Below are 13,831 nucleotides of genomic sequence, written 5' to 3' on the forward strand. Positions count from 1 at the left end.
CCTGAACAGACACTTTCCCAAAGACGACATACAAATGGCCAATAAGCAAAAAAAAAAAAAAGTTCAATGTCACTGATCATCACAGAGATGCAAATTCTTCACACTAGCCAGAATGGTTATCATCAATAAATCAACAAATAACAAGTGCTGGTGATGATATGGAAAAAGGGAACCCTAGTGCACTGCTGTGGGAATGCAGACTGGCACAGCCATTGTGGAAAACAGTATGAAGTTTTCTCAAAAAATTAAAAATAGAACTGCCATTTGACTCAGTAATCCCACTTCTGGAAATATATCCAAAGAATCCCAAGGCACCAATCAGAAAGAATATATGATTCCTATGTTCATAACAGTGTTATTTACGATAGTTAAAATCTAGAAACAGCCAAAGTGGTCATTGGTAGATGAGTGGATAAAAAAGCTGTGTTACATTTACACAATGGAATACTATGCAGCTACAAAAAAGAACAAACTCTTACACTTTGCGACAACATGGATGGATCTGGAGATTATTATGCTAAGCGAAATAAAGCAGTCAGAGAAAGACAAATGCCATATGATGTCACTCATATGTGGAGTCTAATGAACAAAATAAACTGACAAACAAAATATGACCAGAAGCATGCATACGTGGAACAGACTGACAGATCTCAGAGGGAAGGTGGTTGGGGGGCAGACTGGAAGTGATTAGCCAAAGAATATATATGCATATATGCATAGCCCTTGGACACAACAAAGATGTGGTGAAGGCCAAGGGAAGGTGAGGCCTGGGTGGAGGGGAGCAAAATGGGGGATATTTTTAATAGCATCAACAATAAAAAAAGTAAACCCCTCTAAATTATATAATTTTAAAGGATGGACTTTATGGTGTATAAATTGTGTCTCAATAAAACTGTTACTTACAGAAATAAAAAATAAAATCAAAGTAACTATAGATATACAAGTAGTAACAACTACATAATCAAGGATAAGAATAAGCAGAACTCTTCCTAAAGTAGTCTTCCTACTGTGATATGAAAGGAACTGGCAGAAACTCTATAAATGTTTCTTAGATGTTACTAAGGCAAGGGGCCCATTTGTTGGTCTTCATGACATCTAAGAACAATTATCTTGAACTAATGAGTTCATGCTAGAATTTATATAATTAATTATATCACTTATTGTAATAACTATTAAAAGCATTTACCAACCAACATGAAAATACAGTATGGCCATATTTCAGTCTCTACCTATATATTTATTAAAATTATAAATGCAAAAACTGATAAAGAATGGCAAATTTTGGGACTGAAAATGCTTTGGAAAAGGAAAATCCTCCTCCCCAATGGCTATAAAATATTTGACATTTGAGTCATTGCACAACACTTGTGGAGCAAAATACCCAAGAAATTCTCATTCCCAAAAGTCATAATTCAAAGCAAGGAAAAACTTAGAATACCCTGAACTTTGGCCAACCATGGCAAAATAACTTCACTAAAACAGCTGCAAATAAATTAAAACTAAAACTAAGCTAAACTAAACTTCAAATTAGTCAACTAATACTTTGTAGAAATCTTCACAAGTAGTTAGAATCCATTCAACCATGCACTGTTGTAAAGTTTATACATAATTAAAAGAAACAAAATTTTGGTCAATTGACAGAATTGGTAGATTTCAGCAAATTGATCACCGGGAACTGAAATTCAGAGAACTGGCTTTCCTTACTTCCCATCCCAGAGCATGGGAGTCCTTGGTCTTCACATTTAGCCCTTCCATCTGTTCTAGGCCCCAGCCACCCCCTTCTGCTTTCTCTGGCCCTTGCTCTGTGGGAAACAACCTGGCGTGTCCTTTTTTCTCTCCTAGAGCCTGTAAAAGAACGGAAGTCCTTCAGAGCCTGGAAAACATGCTAGCTCTTGGAAGATCCCAACTCAAACAGTGCTGGACTCTGGCCATTTCTTAACAGTCCTGCTCACTTTCTCCAGGGCTGGGCCGTAGTGAAGAGCTCTAATGACCTGTGTCTCCTTGCGAGCATTTTAAAGACAGACCAAGGCTTGGAGCACTTTGGAACAAAGCACTGCTGCTCCCAGTGCTGCCCCCTGCACTAAGGAGGCACAAACGAAACACAGAGCCAGCCAGAATACTCAGCCTCCCACCCTGTCGCTCAGGAGCACTGTTCACAAGGCAGGTCTTTTGGGTCACCTTTCCTTTCCCATGTGCTCCATCCCCACATTGATCTGATTCCCTGCCCCTAGTTAATTCACATTGTGGACCCATCTCCCAGTCTTTCCTGTTCTGAAACCTCTATTTCATGGTGAAAAAGCCTTAAACTCTCTGCCCCTTTATATACATCCAAGCCTTCACTTCTGCCTCAGTGTTGTCATGAAATGACTTCCTCTCTTTTTCTCAATTAATTTAGTGTAGCTGTACCTATATTATTTGTTCTCTCACCAGCATTCTCAACTCCATGGTCCTCTAAGCCAATGAGCCCACCAGCCATCATTTCTCTCAACAGTGTCTTCACTTTTTTTAACACTTTCCTCAAGATCCCTAACATATCTCTTCCATCTGCCCCATTTTTCACAAAATCCCAACTCCTCCTCAGACAGAGTGAATCACCACAAATGGAGGCATCAAATTCCTGCCCTGTCCAGGTTCCTCCCACACCGCCCTCACACCCTCCTCACACTCCTCTGCACCCTCACTCATCTTCCCTTTCAGTCTTGAAGGAGGTAGTGCCTCTTCTCCGTTAAAGACCAATTCCTTCCTGCAGACCTGGTTAAGTCTTCAGTCCCTCCTCTCTCCCCTGGGACCCTGCTCCACTAGCCATTCCCCGTCCATTATCTCTGGTGTTAAACATGGTCCTGCTGCTTTCTTCCAAGCAACTCTCCCTCAATCCTTCCACTCCCCACTCCTCCTCCCAGCCTCTTACTACCTATCTTCTCTCTCTTTTCTTACTGCACTCAGTAGTGGTCCTTGATTCTGCTGTCTCACTAACATCCTTTCTTAATTCTGGAACAGCCCATTCACGACAGTCACTCACTCAACAAGTATTGATTGAACATCACCTATGAGCACACACTGCTTATATGTGCTACGACGGTGAACAAGCTAAACTTACTGTTCAGTGGAGTACATAGACATTTAATCAAATACACATCAGAAACTTGCAATTGTGATAACCGCCACAAAAGAGAAGTGCCAGGTACTATGAGAACCCACCACATGGGGATTTGACCTAGTCAGAGAGGTCAGGGAAGGTGTCTGTGATGGAGTGGTAATTCAGCTGAGACCTGAAGGGTAAAGGAGAGATCACTTAACAGAAGAAAGGACCAAAGCATGACCTGTGGAAGAGGACTAGTTTATGCAATAGCATTTTTAACAATCAGTGTGAATGGGAGCTGCTATCTTCTTAAATAATCATGCCTTCTGCTCCGAAGATTGATCTGGATGGACACAGGCATCAACCCTGGCCATCTGGAGGTTTTCCTCAGGACTTCTAAATTTGTTGGTATTGTTATAAGGCTTATCTAACCATTTTTTAATTAAATACATACATAATATTGGTTCTAAAAGTAATTTAAAACATCAGGAGGAAGAAAAGACAAATCCTCCAAACAGAGGTATTCCAAGTAATATAGTACATATTATGTTATAAAACATATTATATAATCTCCGTCCAGGAGCTTGAGCTTAGTTTAGCCTCCCTCTGCCTGAGCATCAGACTTAGTGACTTAATTCCAAAGAACAGAACATGGAAAGAGAAAAAACGTAGCTTTACAGTGCAAAGACCTGCCAGACACAACCTTAACCAAGTGATCAAAGTTAACATCACCATAACAATTTATGTTGATATCGTGTACCTCCTGATATGATGTGATGAGAAGGGCACTTCCCCTTTGTGGCACTCTTTCTTCCTAGTCTAAGGGACATTCCACAAATGCCTGGCCAGTACTCTTCAAAACTGTCGAAGTCATGAAAAAACAAGGAAAGGTAGAGAAACTGTCACAGGCTAGAAGAGACTAACTAAACATGACTAAATGCACTGTGGTCCCCTGGATTGAATCCCAGGATAGAAAAAGGACATTGGTGAAAAAACTGGAGGAATTATAACAAAGTTTACTTAATAGTAATGTACCAAAATTAACCTCTTATTTTTGACAGATATACCATAATTATTTAAGATGTTATCATTAGAGGAAACTAGGTGAAGGATATATGGGAATCCCCAGATCACCTTTGCAACTTTTCTATAAATCTAAAATTACTCCAAAGTAAAAATGTAAAACATGAGTAGGAGAGAATGAAGCAAAATAAAAAAGAAAGAAAGACAGAAATGAGATACAGAGAAAGTCTTGACAGTATTTGAGTTTCTGGTTCCATTTGCCAGCCATCTCCCACATTTGGTAATCTAGACCAGTGATTTTTGATCTTTTTCATCTCGTGGCACACATAAACTAATTACTTAAATTCTGCGGCACACCCCAAAATATATTTTTTTCCTGATCTGACATATATGTGTATAATTTTGATTCATTCACACCAGACAGCCATTGTTTTGTTGGCTAGTGTCATTTTTTTTTTAAATTTGACAGTCTAAGGGAAAAGAGGTCAATGCCGCTGACTGAATAGTCAGGTATTGCATGTTTTAAAATTTTCTGCAGCACGCATTGGAAATTGCTGAGCTGCTGATCTAGACCAACAAAAATCTATCCTTCTCTTGCAAATTAATTCAACTAGGTCTCTTTTATACACTGTCGCTACTGTTTTACCATCATCTCCTCCTTATCTCAGTGGGCTGGTTTCTTCCTTTCTTCTTTTTCTTTTCTTTCTTTCCTTCCTTCCTTCTTTCCTTCCTTCCTTCCTTCCTTCCTTCCTTCCTTCCTTCCTTCCTTCCTTCCTTCCTTCCTTTCTCTTTCTTCCTTTCTTCCTTTCTTCCTTCCTTCCTCCCTCCCTCCCTCCCTTTCTCCTCCTTCTTCTCCTTCCTCCTCTTCTTCCTCCTCCTCCTCCTCCTTCTCCTTCTCTCTCTCCCTCTCTCTCTCTCTCTCTCTCAGCAAATTTCACTTCTACAATACAGTATTATCAACTATAGTTACCAGGTTATACATTAGATCCTCAAACGTTATTCATCCTATAACTGAAAGTTTGCCTCCCCCCACCATTTTTGAAACCAATCCCTCCTCATTTTCTCCATTTTCCTGCCCCTGGCAATTACCATTCTATTCTCTGTTTCTATGAGTTTGACTCTTTTTTTTTTTTTTAAGATTTCACATATAATTGATACTGTGCAGTATTTGTCTTTCTCTATCTGGCTTACTTACTTAGCACAATGCCCTCTAGATTTATCCATGTTGTCACAAATGGCGGATTTCCTTCTTTTTTGAAGGCTGAATAATATTCCTACATACGTATATATGTATACATAACATTTTATTTATCCATTCATCTTTCAACAAATGCAGGTTGTTTCCATGTCTTGGCTTTTTTGAATAATGATGCAATGAGCATGGGATGCAGATTATCTCTCCAAGATAGTGATTTCTTTTTTGTTGTTGTTGTTTGATATATATCGAGAAGTGGGGATGGTAGATCAAATGGTAGTTCTATTTTTAATTTCTTGAGTAATCTCCATATTGTTTTCCATAGTGGCTATACCAGTTTACATTCCCAACAGCAATGTACAAGGGTTCACTGTTTCTCCACATCCTCACCAGCATTCATCTCATGTATTTTTAATATATAATATACATCCTAACAGGTACAGTGATAACTCATTGTGTTTTTGATTTGTATTTCTCTGATGATTAATGATGTTGAACACCTTTTCATGTACCTGTTGGCCATTTATATATCTTCTTTGGAAAACTATGTATTAAAGTCCTTGCCCGTTTTTTTTTTATTGGGTTATTTGTTGTTTTGTTGTTGTTGCTGCTGCTGCTGTTGAGTTATATGAGTTCCTTGTATATCTTGAATATTAACCTCTTATAAGACATGTGATTTGCAAATATTTTCTCTCATTCCATAGCTTCTCTTTTTTTATTGTTTCTTTTGCTGTACAGGAACTTTTTAGTTTGATATAGTCCCATTGGTCTACTTTTGCTTTTGTTTCCATTGTTTTTTGTGTCCAATCCAAAAAAAAAAAATTGATTGCCAAGACCAATATCCAGGAGCTTACCCCCTACACTGAAGTTCAGATCTTATGTTCAGTTTTAGTTTCAGGTCTTATGTTCAAGTCTTTAGTCTATTTTGAGTTGATTTTTGTGTAAGGTGTAAGATAGTAGTCCAGTTTCAGTCTTTTGCATGTGGATATCCAGTTTTTGCAACATCATTTATTGAAAAAAACTATCATTTCCTCATTGTATATTCTGAGCTCCTTCGTTGAATATTCATTAATATGCATGGGTTTATTTCTGGACTCTCTATTCTGTTCCACTGTGTCTGTTTTTATGCTATTACCATACTGTACTATAACTTGGAAATATAGCTTGAAATCAGGAATGTGATTCCTCCAGCTTTATTCTTCTTTTCCTCCTCTCTTTTGATCCCCAAGATCATCAGCTATATCCTTTCCCAAATCTAATGGAGACCTGTCAGACTTCATCTTACTGAAGTATTTTTTTACTCTGTTGGCAACTCTCATTCTAGTAGCTATTTCTTTCTGTGGCTTCTATGATGACACATTGGATTCCACTCTCTTCTTCGGTTCTTACCTTGTTGGCTGCTTCTTCCCAACCTCCTTCAAAGCTCTTCTTTTGTTACTACCCCTTAAAGGCTGCCCAGACCCTCTTCTTACTACATGTTCTCCATAAGTGAACACATCCATTCTCATGGCTCCACTTAACCACCTATCATTCACCTTGATGACTCCAGAATATCTATCCCCAGCTCAACTGTCTTTTCTGCTTTCCAAATTTTATACTCACTCACTTACTAGACATCTTCATTTGGATATGTCACATACATCTTAAACTTATCATGTCCAAAGACAAATTCATTATCTTCTTCCTCTCCTTGAAAATTGTTCCTCCTTTGTTTCCCCAACTTCATGAGTAACATCACTAATGCACAACCCAGGAACATGGAAGACATCTTAGAATCCTCTTATGCCACCACTCCTCACTTCTAGTCAGCCACCAAGTATTGCAGTTGTATCTATCACTCCTCTTTTCTAACCCTATTAACACTTAGCTTAGATCTTCAATATAAGCTGGGCAACTGAAACTGACTCCTATCTGAATTCCTTTGATCTTCAGTATTGCAGTCAAAATGATGTCAGTATCACATAGCCCGATCACTGTGCTTCCCTTGTTAAATAAATCTTTCAATGGGTCCTCAGAGCCCGGGCCCTTTGCTTGACATATAATATCCTCTATGATTTGGCTTTAGTTACCTTTCCTGCTTCCTCCCTTCACACTAGCCTGTATGCCCTACACTCCAGATAAGTCAGTCTACTCAGGACCGCCACCACCACTATCGCCTATGTATATACCAGCCTCTATGGTCAGGAGCCATTTTCCTTCATGCCCTTGATTTTGAACATGATGCTGTTTATCCTGCCTGAAAGTCCTTTCTCCACTTTCTCCCTCTGCTACTCTTCTACACATCCTTCAAGATCAAGTTCCAGTGTCATCTTTGCAACACCATTTTCTAATGTCCCAACCCTGGACTGGGTCTGGAGTCTCCTCTATGCTCACAATCCCATGCTTTCCTCTCTCATTACACTCCCCAGTGCTAATCTGCACATCTGCCTTCACAGTTTACTGTAAGCTCCTCAGTCATATCTTAACTATGCACTTTAAGTATAAAGCTGGCACACAGTGGACACCTACATGTGTCTTCAATAAATGAATAAAGCAAGAAAATGCATTTGGGTCAATTATATCTCAATAAAAGAAAAATTAAAAACATTTAGGTTTTTCCATTTAAAAAATTCTCTGGCCCCCTAAAACACCTGCCCCCTCCCCCTGGTATAGACCTCTCTCCTTCCCTAGTAGCCAAGCTTCTTTAAAGAATGATCTGTACCCTAGGTCTTCCGTTCCCTTCCCCTTACTAGTTTCCACCCCTACCACTCTACTTGCTCCCTTTGTCTTCAAGGTCACCAGTGGCTGCCCTCTTTCCAAACCCAATGGATACCTTTCGGCCCTTACTGTCCTGGCCTCCTCTGTGTCATTTGAGCCTGATGACCATTCTCCACTTCATGGCTTCTTTATTGGCCTTTCCCTTGGCTACAGTGGCACCACTTGCCTGCCTTCCTTTCTTCTTCTTCTCTGGTCATCTTTCTCACATTCCTTTGAAGTCTACTCCTCCTCTCCTCAACCTTTAAATGTGGAGGCTCCCCAGGTCCTAGATGCCCTTATCTCCTCAATGGGCAGTCTTATTTACTCTCTTAGCTTTGCTTATCACTTGCAACATTAATCTACCCAAACCTAAGGTGATTCCTCATTTTTCCAATGAGAAATTCCAAACCTGAAAATTTATACCTTTAAGAATGAAGATAAACAATCAAAAGTTTACCTCTATCAGTTAGTGGACTTTTTCAGCCACCTTAAACATTTTCCAGAATGACCTTCTCTTCAGCCAAGTGAACAGTGTGGGAGAGAACACAGCACAATTTGAACCCACACAAGATGCAGTCATTGGAAACTTTATCCCAAGTCACAAGTCCCATTTGGATCACACTAGGGCAGTGGTTTTTGGCTTAAGTCCTGCAAGAGTATATTCATGGCCTCGTAAAATCACATAAGAAATTGGCTTTTTAAAATAATTTTTAATTGTTAATTTTTTAAATTTTTTATTGATTGATTTTTTGAGAGAGAAACATGGATTTGTTGTTCCACTTATTTATACATCCATTGGTTGATTCTTGCATGTGTTACTGAAGTATAACAGTCATACAGAAAAGGGCAGAAGTCACCAGTGTTTGACTTAATGAAGTGTCACCCATATAACATCACTCAGGTCAAGAAATAGAACATTTCCAGCATCCCAGAAGCCCCTCCCAAGTACTGCTGTATTGCTTTTTAAAGTAGTCTTTTAAAAAGTGTATATAGAAACATCCAACACATGCAGTTGTGAGGTCATACTACCAGGAATAGTTACCAAAGCTGTGTTAAATAACTTTGACTATGGATTCTGTGGCACGTGACCCATAACAAGCATCCAAAATAGTATTGTCCAGGGCATCTCAGGTTAACTAGTATTGCCCAAACAGTAAAAATAGTATTCTGTGAGCACTTACAATGTGCCAATAAATAATTTTGTTTATCGGCACACTTAAATTATGTTTACATATATTAAATAATTTAATCCTTAGCCCCACTGTATAGATGAGAAAACTGAAGCAGACAGGTTAAGTAACTTTCCAAAAGCCACACAGCTTGAAAATGGCAGAGTCTGGACCCCAAGCCAGGCAGTCTGGCTCCGGAGTCCACAAGCTTAGTCACCATACCATACTTCCCTATCCAGTGGTTTGTTGTTCAAAATAAAGTACATGAGAGCAAACCCTGTAATATAAGAGACTTTGTAAGAACTCAAATATAAGGTTACTCCCTCTTTCCTGAGGGATGATTTTGGAAAAACAAAAAAGGAAAAACCTCACCCTATATTCAAGCTTATACGGTATTTGCAGATGACTCCCAAATATTTATGTCCATCTCAGACCGCTCTTCTAAGCTGCAAACCTACCTACCCAACACGCACTTCAAAGTCAGCAGCCCGAATGGAAAGTCATCATCTTTCTATATCATCCCCCCTACAAGCCTCCTCCTTTTGTCTAGCACAGGGAATGTCGCCACCATCCACCCAGCTGCTCAAGCCAGAAACCTGGATCTTATCAAGGACTCCAGCCTCTCCTTTACTCCTGTCTTTCAAAATCACACTCCTTCTGCTTTAACTGGAACTTTTTCTCTCTCCCCAGAGTTCCTGATTTCTTTGTATCATTTGACGAAGTGTCGAGTCCACAATACCTTTGGACTCATACCTACTCAGTCATAAGGACAAAGGGGAGGGGTCAAAACTCTTCGGAGTTTTTCAATATTCTCTCCCCCTGTTACTTCTTCCCATTTCCTCTACCAAGGTGCCCCTCGCGCCCCTTTCCATCTCCCTGCCCAGTGTCCATATCTCTTTCCTTTTCTGGGGAGTTTATGAGTTAGACCACCCCGCCCCCGCCCCCATCTCTTTGTTCCAATAACCCTCCAATCTCTAGCCTCAAATTTGGGAAGAAAGAGGAAGTGAGGAAAAGAGAGCTAGGCAATGAAGGGGGAAAAGGGATAAAGAGAATGGGATAAATAGAAGTGGCTGGGGGAGGGAATGGGGAGATTAAGAGGGAAGAAGATGGGGAAGAGGAGATCGGAGACAGGAGGGATGACAGCAAGGAATGGGGCAAAGGTGAGAGGAGAAGGGGGCGGTGAGGATACGGGGAGAGAGGGACAGGGAGAAGGGGTTGAGGAGAAGGAGATGAAGAGAGGGGGAAAGGGGGACGGGACAGGGAAGGGAGAAGGGCGTAAGAGCTGGGGGGAGAGGACTGAGGAGAAGGGATGGGGAGGAGGGGGAAGAAGAAGCGGATGGGGAGAAAGAGGGGAATGGAGAGAAAGCGTCGGTAGGGAGAAGGGTTGGGCAAGAGGGAGAACAGGACAGTGAGGGAGAAGAAGGGACGCAGGGGGAGTAGGAGGTGGGATCGAAGGTGGAAGGGAGGACGAGGAGGAGAAGAGAGGACAGAAAGATCGGGAGGGGAGGAGGGGACGGGGCGCAGTGACCGGGAGAAGGGAAGAGAACTGGGACGGCGCAGAGCAGGGGCCGGATCCGGCGCCGGGGACTGGGGCCGGGAAGTCGAGGGGCGGAGGAGGCCGGGCTGGTGCTGGGGGGGCCGCGGCACGGAGCGCGGGTGGGGGCGGAGGCGGGGGCTCCGCGGGCGGAGGGGCGGGGGCTCGGGTTACCGCGCGAAGGGCGGGGGAGGGGAGGGGAGGGGAGGGGAGGGGGCGCGGGGCCGCGGCGGAGCTCCATCCTCCGAGGGGCGGCTGTGGAGGAGGCGGCGCCCCTGCCGTGGCGGCGGACGGACCGACCGACGGCCAGGGGCGCGAGGACCGACGGCAGTCTTCTCCGAGCTGATCGCGGGCCCGAGACAGCAGCGACGGACGATGCGCAGCCCCAGGCCCCGCGCGGGCGGGCGCTGCCCGGGGGGCTGACCGCGGCCGGACGGCACCCCTGGAACGGGCGAGAGAGCCCGCGCCGCGCGGAGGTCAGTGCCCGCGGACGCCCGGCCCTTCCGGCTGCGGCCACCAGGCCCGGCCAGCCTCTCCGGGGTGGCGGCGGCGGCAGAGGAACCGGGGGCTTTGTTCTGAGCTGGAGACAATGGGGGAGGGGGGGCCTGGGCCTGCGGGACGAGGGCGAGCGTGAACGTGAGAGCGGGGGCAGGGCCTGGGGGGGTCTTTGTGTGCGTCATCGAGTCGGGGTGTGTTGGAGGGAGAGTGTGCGGGGTGCGGGCAGGGCGTGTATGTTCTCCGAGTGTGAGTGCATGGGCTGTGTGAGTTAGTGCGTGTCACCGGGACGTTGTGTGCCTGTATGTCTGCTGGCTGCGTGTGTATGTGCGTGTCACTCCGAGGATGTGTGGGTTAGAATGAGTGTGTGTCATGTTGAGCGAGTCAGTATGAGTGTGTATGTGCGGCCGCGCGTGCGTGTGCACATGTGTGTGTGTGTTGCTGCCTCTGTGGGAGCCATGTGTCAGGATTGGGTGTGTGACACAGACAAACTGGGACCGAGACAAAGAAACTGAGCGGAGAGAAGTAAAGAGAAGCCGAGGAGAGAGAGGCAAAGCCTGAAGTGGAGGCTGGTCACCCAGGCCGGTGTTCTGAGTTTGTGTCTAGGACACCTCTATCAGAATCCTGTGCAGGGGACGACGGAGGTCACCACCGGCTTGGTTCCACGTGGAGAGGGTGGTGAGAGGGAGATCTAGAAGCACAATGAACTCACTGTGGCGTGGGCTGGGCCTGCAGCCATGGGGTCATAGGCCAGAAAAATATTGTTGCTTATGTCAACTCCTCAAATACCCACAGGGGACAGAGTCATGGCCCTACTCAGCCCACAGGGGACACAGTCCCAGGCAACACATTCACAAGAGGTGCCTTCAAAGCCATCATGCACCCTCCCTCCCCTCCCCAGGGCAGCACTGTCAGAGCCAACACCCACCTAGGGAAGATGATGCCCTCAGGACAACACACAACCACAGTAGAAATGACACAGCCAATATATTCCCACACGGTCATTGTCAAGACCAACACATACCATAGGAGGCACTGTCACAGCAATACACATCTACTGGAAACATTGTCACAGTCAACCCATCATCTCGGTTATACTTCATCAGAGCTGCCCATGCAAAACAGGTGTCCCAGGAACCTGACACTAACAGGAGGCTGTGTTGCAATCACCCTTATCACACAGCCACTTGCACAACCCATAGGAGACACACTTTTAGGTGACATGCACACACCAGAGTGAGCTGTCCCAGCTGCTAAGTAAACTCCTGTTGACTTACGATACTCACAGCATTACTCCTTATCCATAGACTGCCAGGCTTACCCTCTTGTTTCCTGAAAATTCGGGGATGTGGATCAGTCTTCCCATGGTTCTAAGTGTCCCTCAAACCCCAGCCTCACAGTTTCTTGAGCTCTTTAGCTCCTGTTACCTTCTACCCTCCTAGGACCATTCTGTAGCACTGGTCCATCCCTAAAATTCTAAACTCCTGTATCCCACTTGGCCCAGAGCCTCCCAGGTCCTTCCTGCTCTCAGATGCAGTTGTTCGCATTATACCTATTCTTCAGCCTCATAGTGACCTCTTGCGCTTGACCTCTTTGCTTTCTCTTAATCTAATCCTTGCTGGCTTTATGCTCTTCTACTTTATACACCCAGAACCATCCTTTCAACCATTCCTTGGTCACTCTTGGTTACTTTGTTCTTGAGCCCACCCATTCCACGAAGTCTCAACCCTAGCTACAATGAGCTCTCAACCACACCAAGTGATGTTTCTATAAATTCATGCTTCTATAAATTCAACCCTCAACTGGGTCCTCCATAAATAAATAAATAGATGACTTTCCCCCTATTTTTGTCACATCCTTACCTCATATCCCTCATCTCATTGTTTCAGCAGATTAATTAGTCAATTTACTGGTTCATTAGTTCAGCAAATACATATTAAGCACATACTCTGTGCCAGGCAGTGTGGTAGGTGCTAGCATTACTAGGATGAACAAAAGGACATGGTCCTTACCCCTAATGGGGCTTACATGGTGTGAGTGCTGTAACATGGCCGCACATAGCAGGGAGACCTAAACCAGTGTAGGGAGGTCAGAAGAGGCTTCCTGGAGGAACTGACATTTAAACTTCAGCTTGATGGATAAATAGGGAGTCAACCAAACAAAGGAGAGTTGGATGTGAGTGAGGTGGGGTGAGTGGAGAATACTTCAGGCCAAGGAAGCAGCATGAGAAAGCCCATACGAAGAAAGTGATGTATGTTGAGGTGTAAAGCAGGCCAGTGAACCTGTCACTAACAGCATGGTGTGAGGAGAGGTAAGAGTCTGCGAGAGAGAGGTCCATGGAGGGTTAGTGCTATCATACAGTTCTTGTAGACCATATGAAAAGTACCTAACCCAAGAATAATGGAACATCACCAAATCTTTTGAAGATGTGGCATGATATACTCAGACCTGTTTTAGAAATACCTCTCCGACAGCATAGTGGAGACTGGAGGAAGGAGTGTGAAAAGGGTGGCTGGCTGTTGCAGGGACCCAGGAGGGGATAGCGCTGGCCTGAACTGGGGTAGTGGCAGTACAGAGGGAGGAAGTAGACGGTTTCAAGA

The 13,831-nt window shown here is 43.9% G+C and overlaps 1 protein-coding gene across 1 annotated transcript in view; it reads left to right on the forward strand.

The window, feature by feature from the left end:
• Positions 1-10,960: 10,960 nt before the first annotated feature.
• The window catches only part of DCHS1 (dachsous cadherin-related 1), a 38,482-nt gene continuing 35,611 nt past the window's right edge, over positions 10,961-13,831 (forward strand). The window contains exon 1 of the mRNA XM_053924916.2: positions 10,961-11,212. The gene's annotated coding sequence lies outside the window, so the exon portion shown is untranslated. The remainder of the gene's footprint in view (positions 11,213-13,831) is intronic.

Source organism: Desmodus rotundus, chromosome 5 (genome assembly GCF_022682495.2).
Source record: "Desmodus rotundus isolate HL8 chromosome 5, HLdesRot8A.1, whole genome shotgun sequence".
Lineage (NCBI taxonomy): Eukaryota > Metazoa > Chordata > Mammalia > Chiroptera > Phyllostomidae > Desmodus > Desmodus rotundus.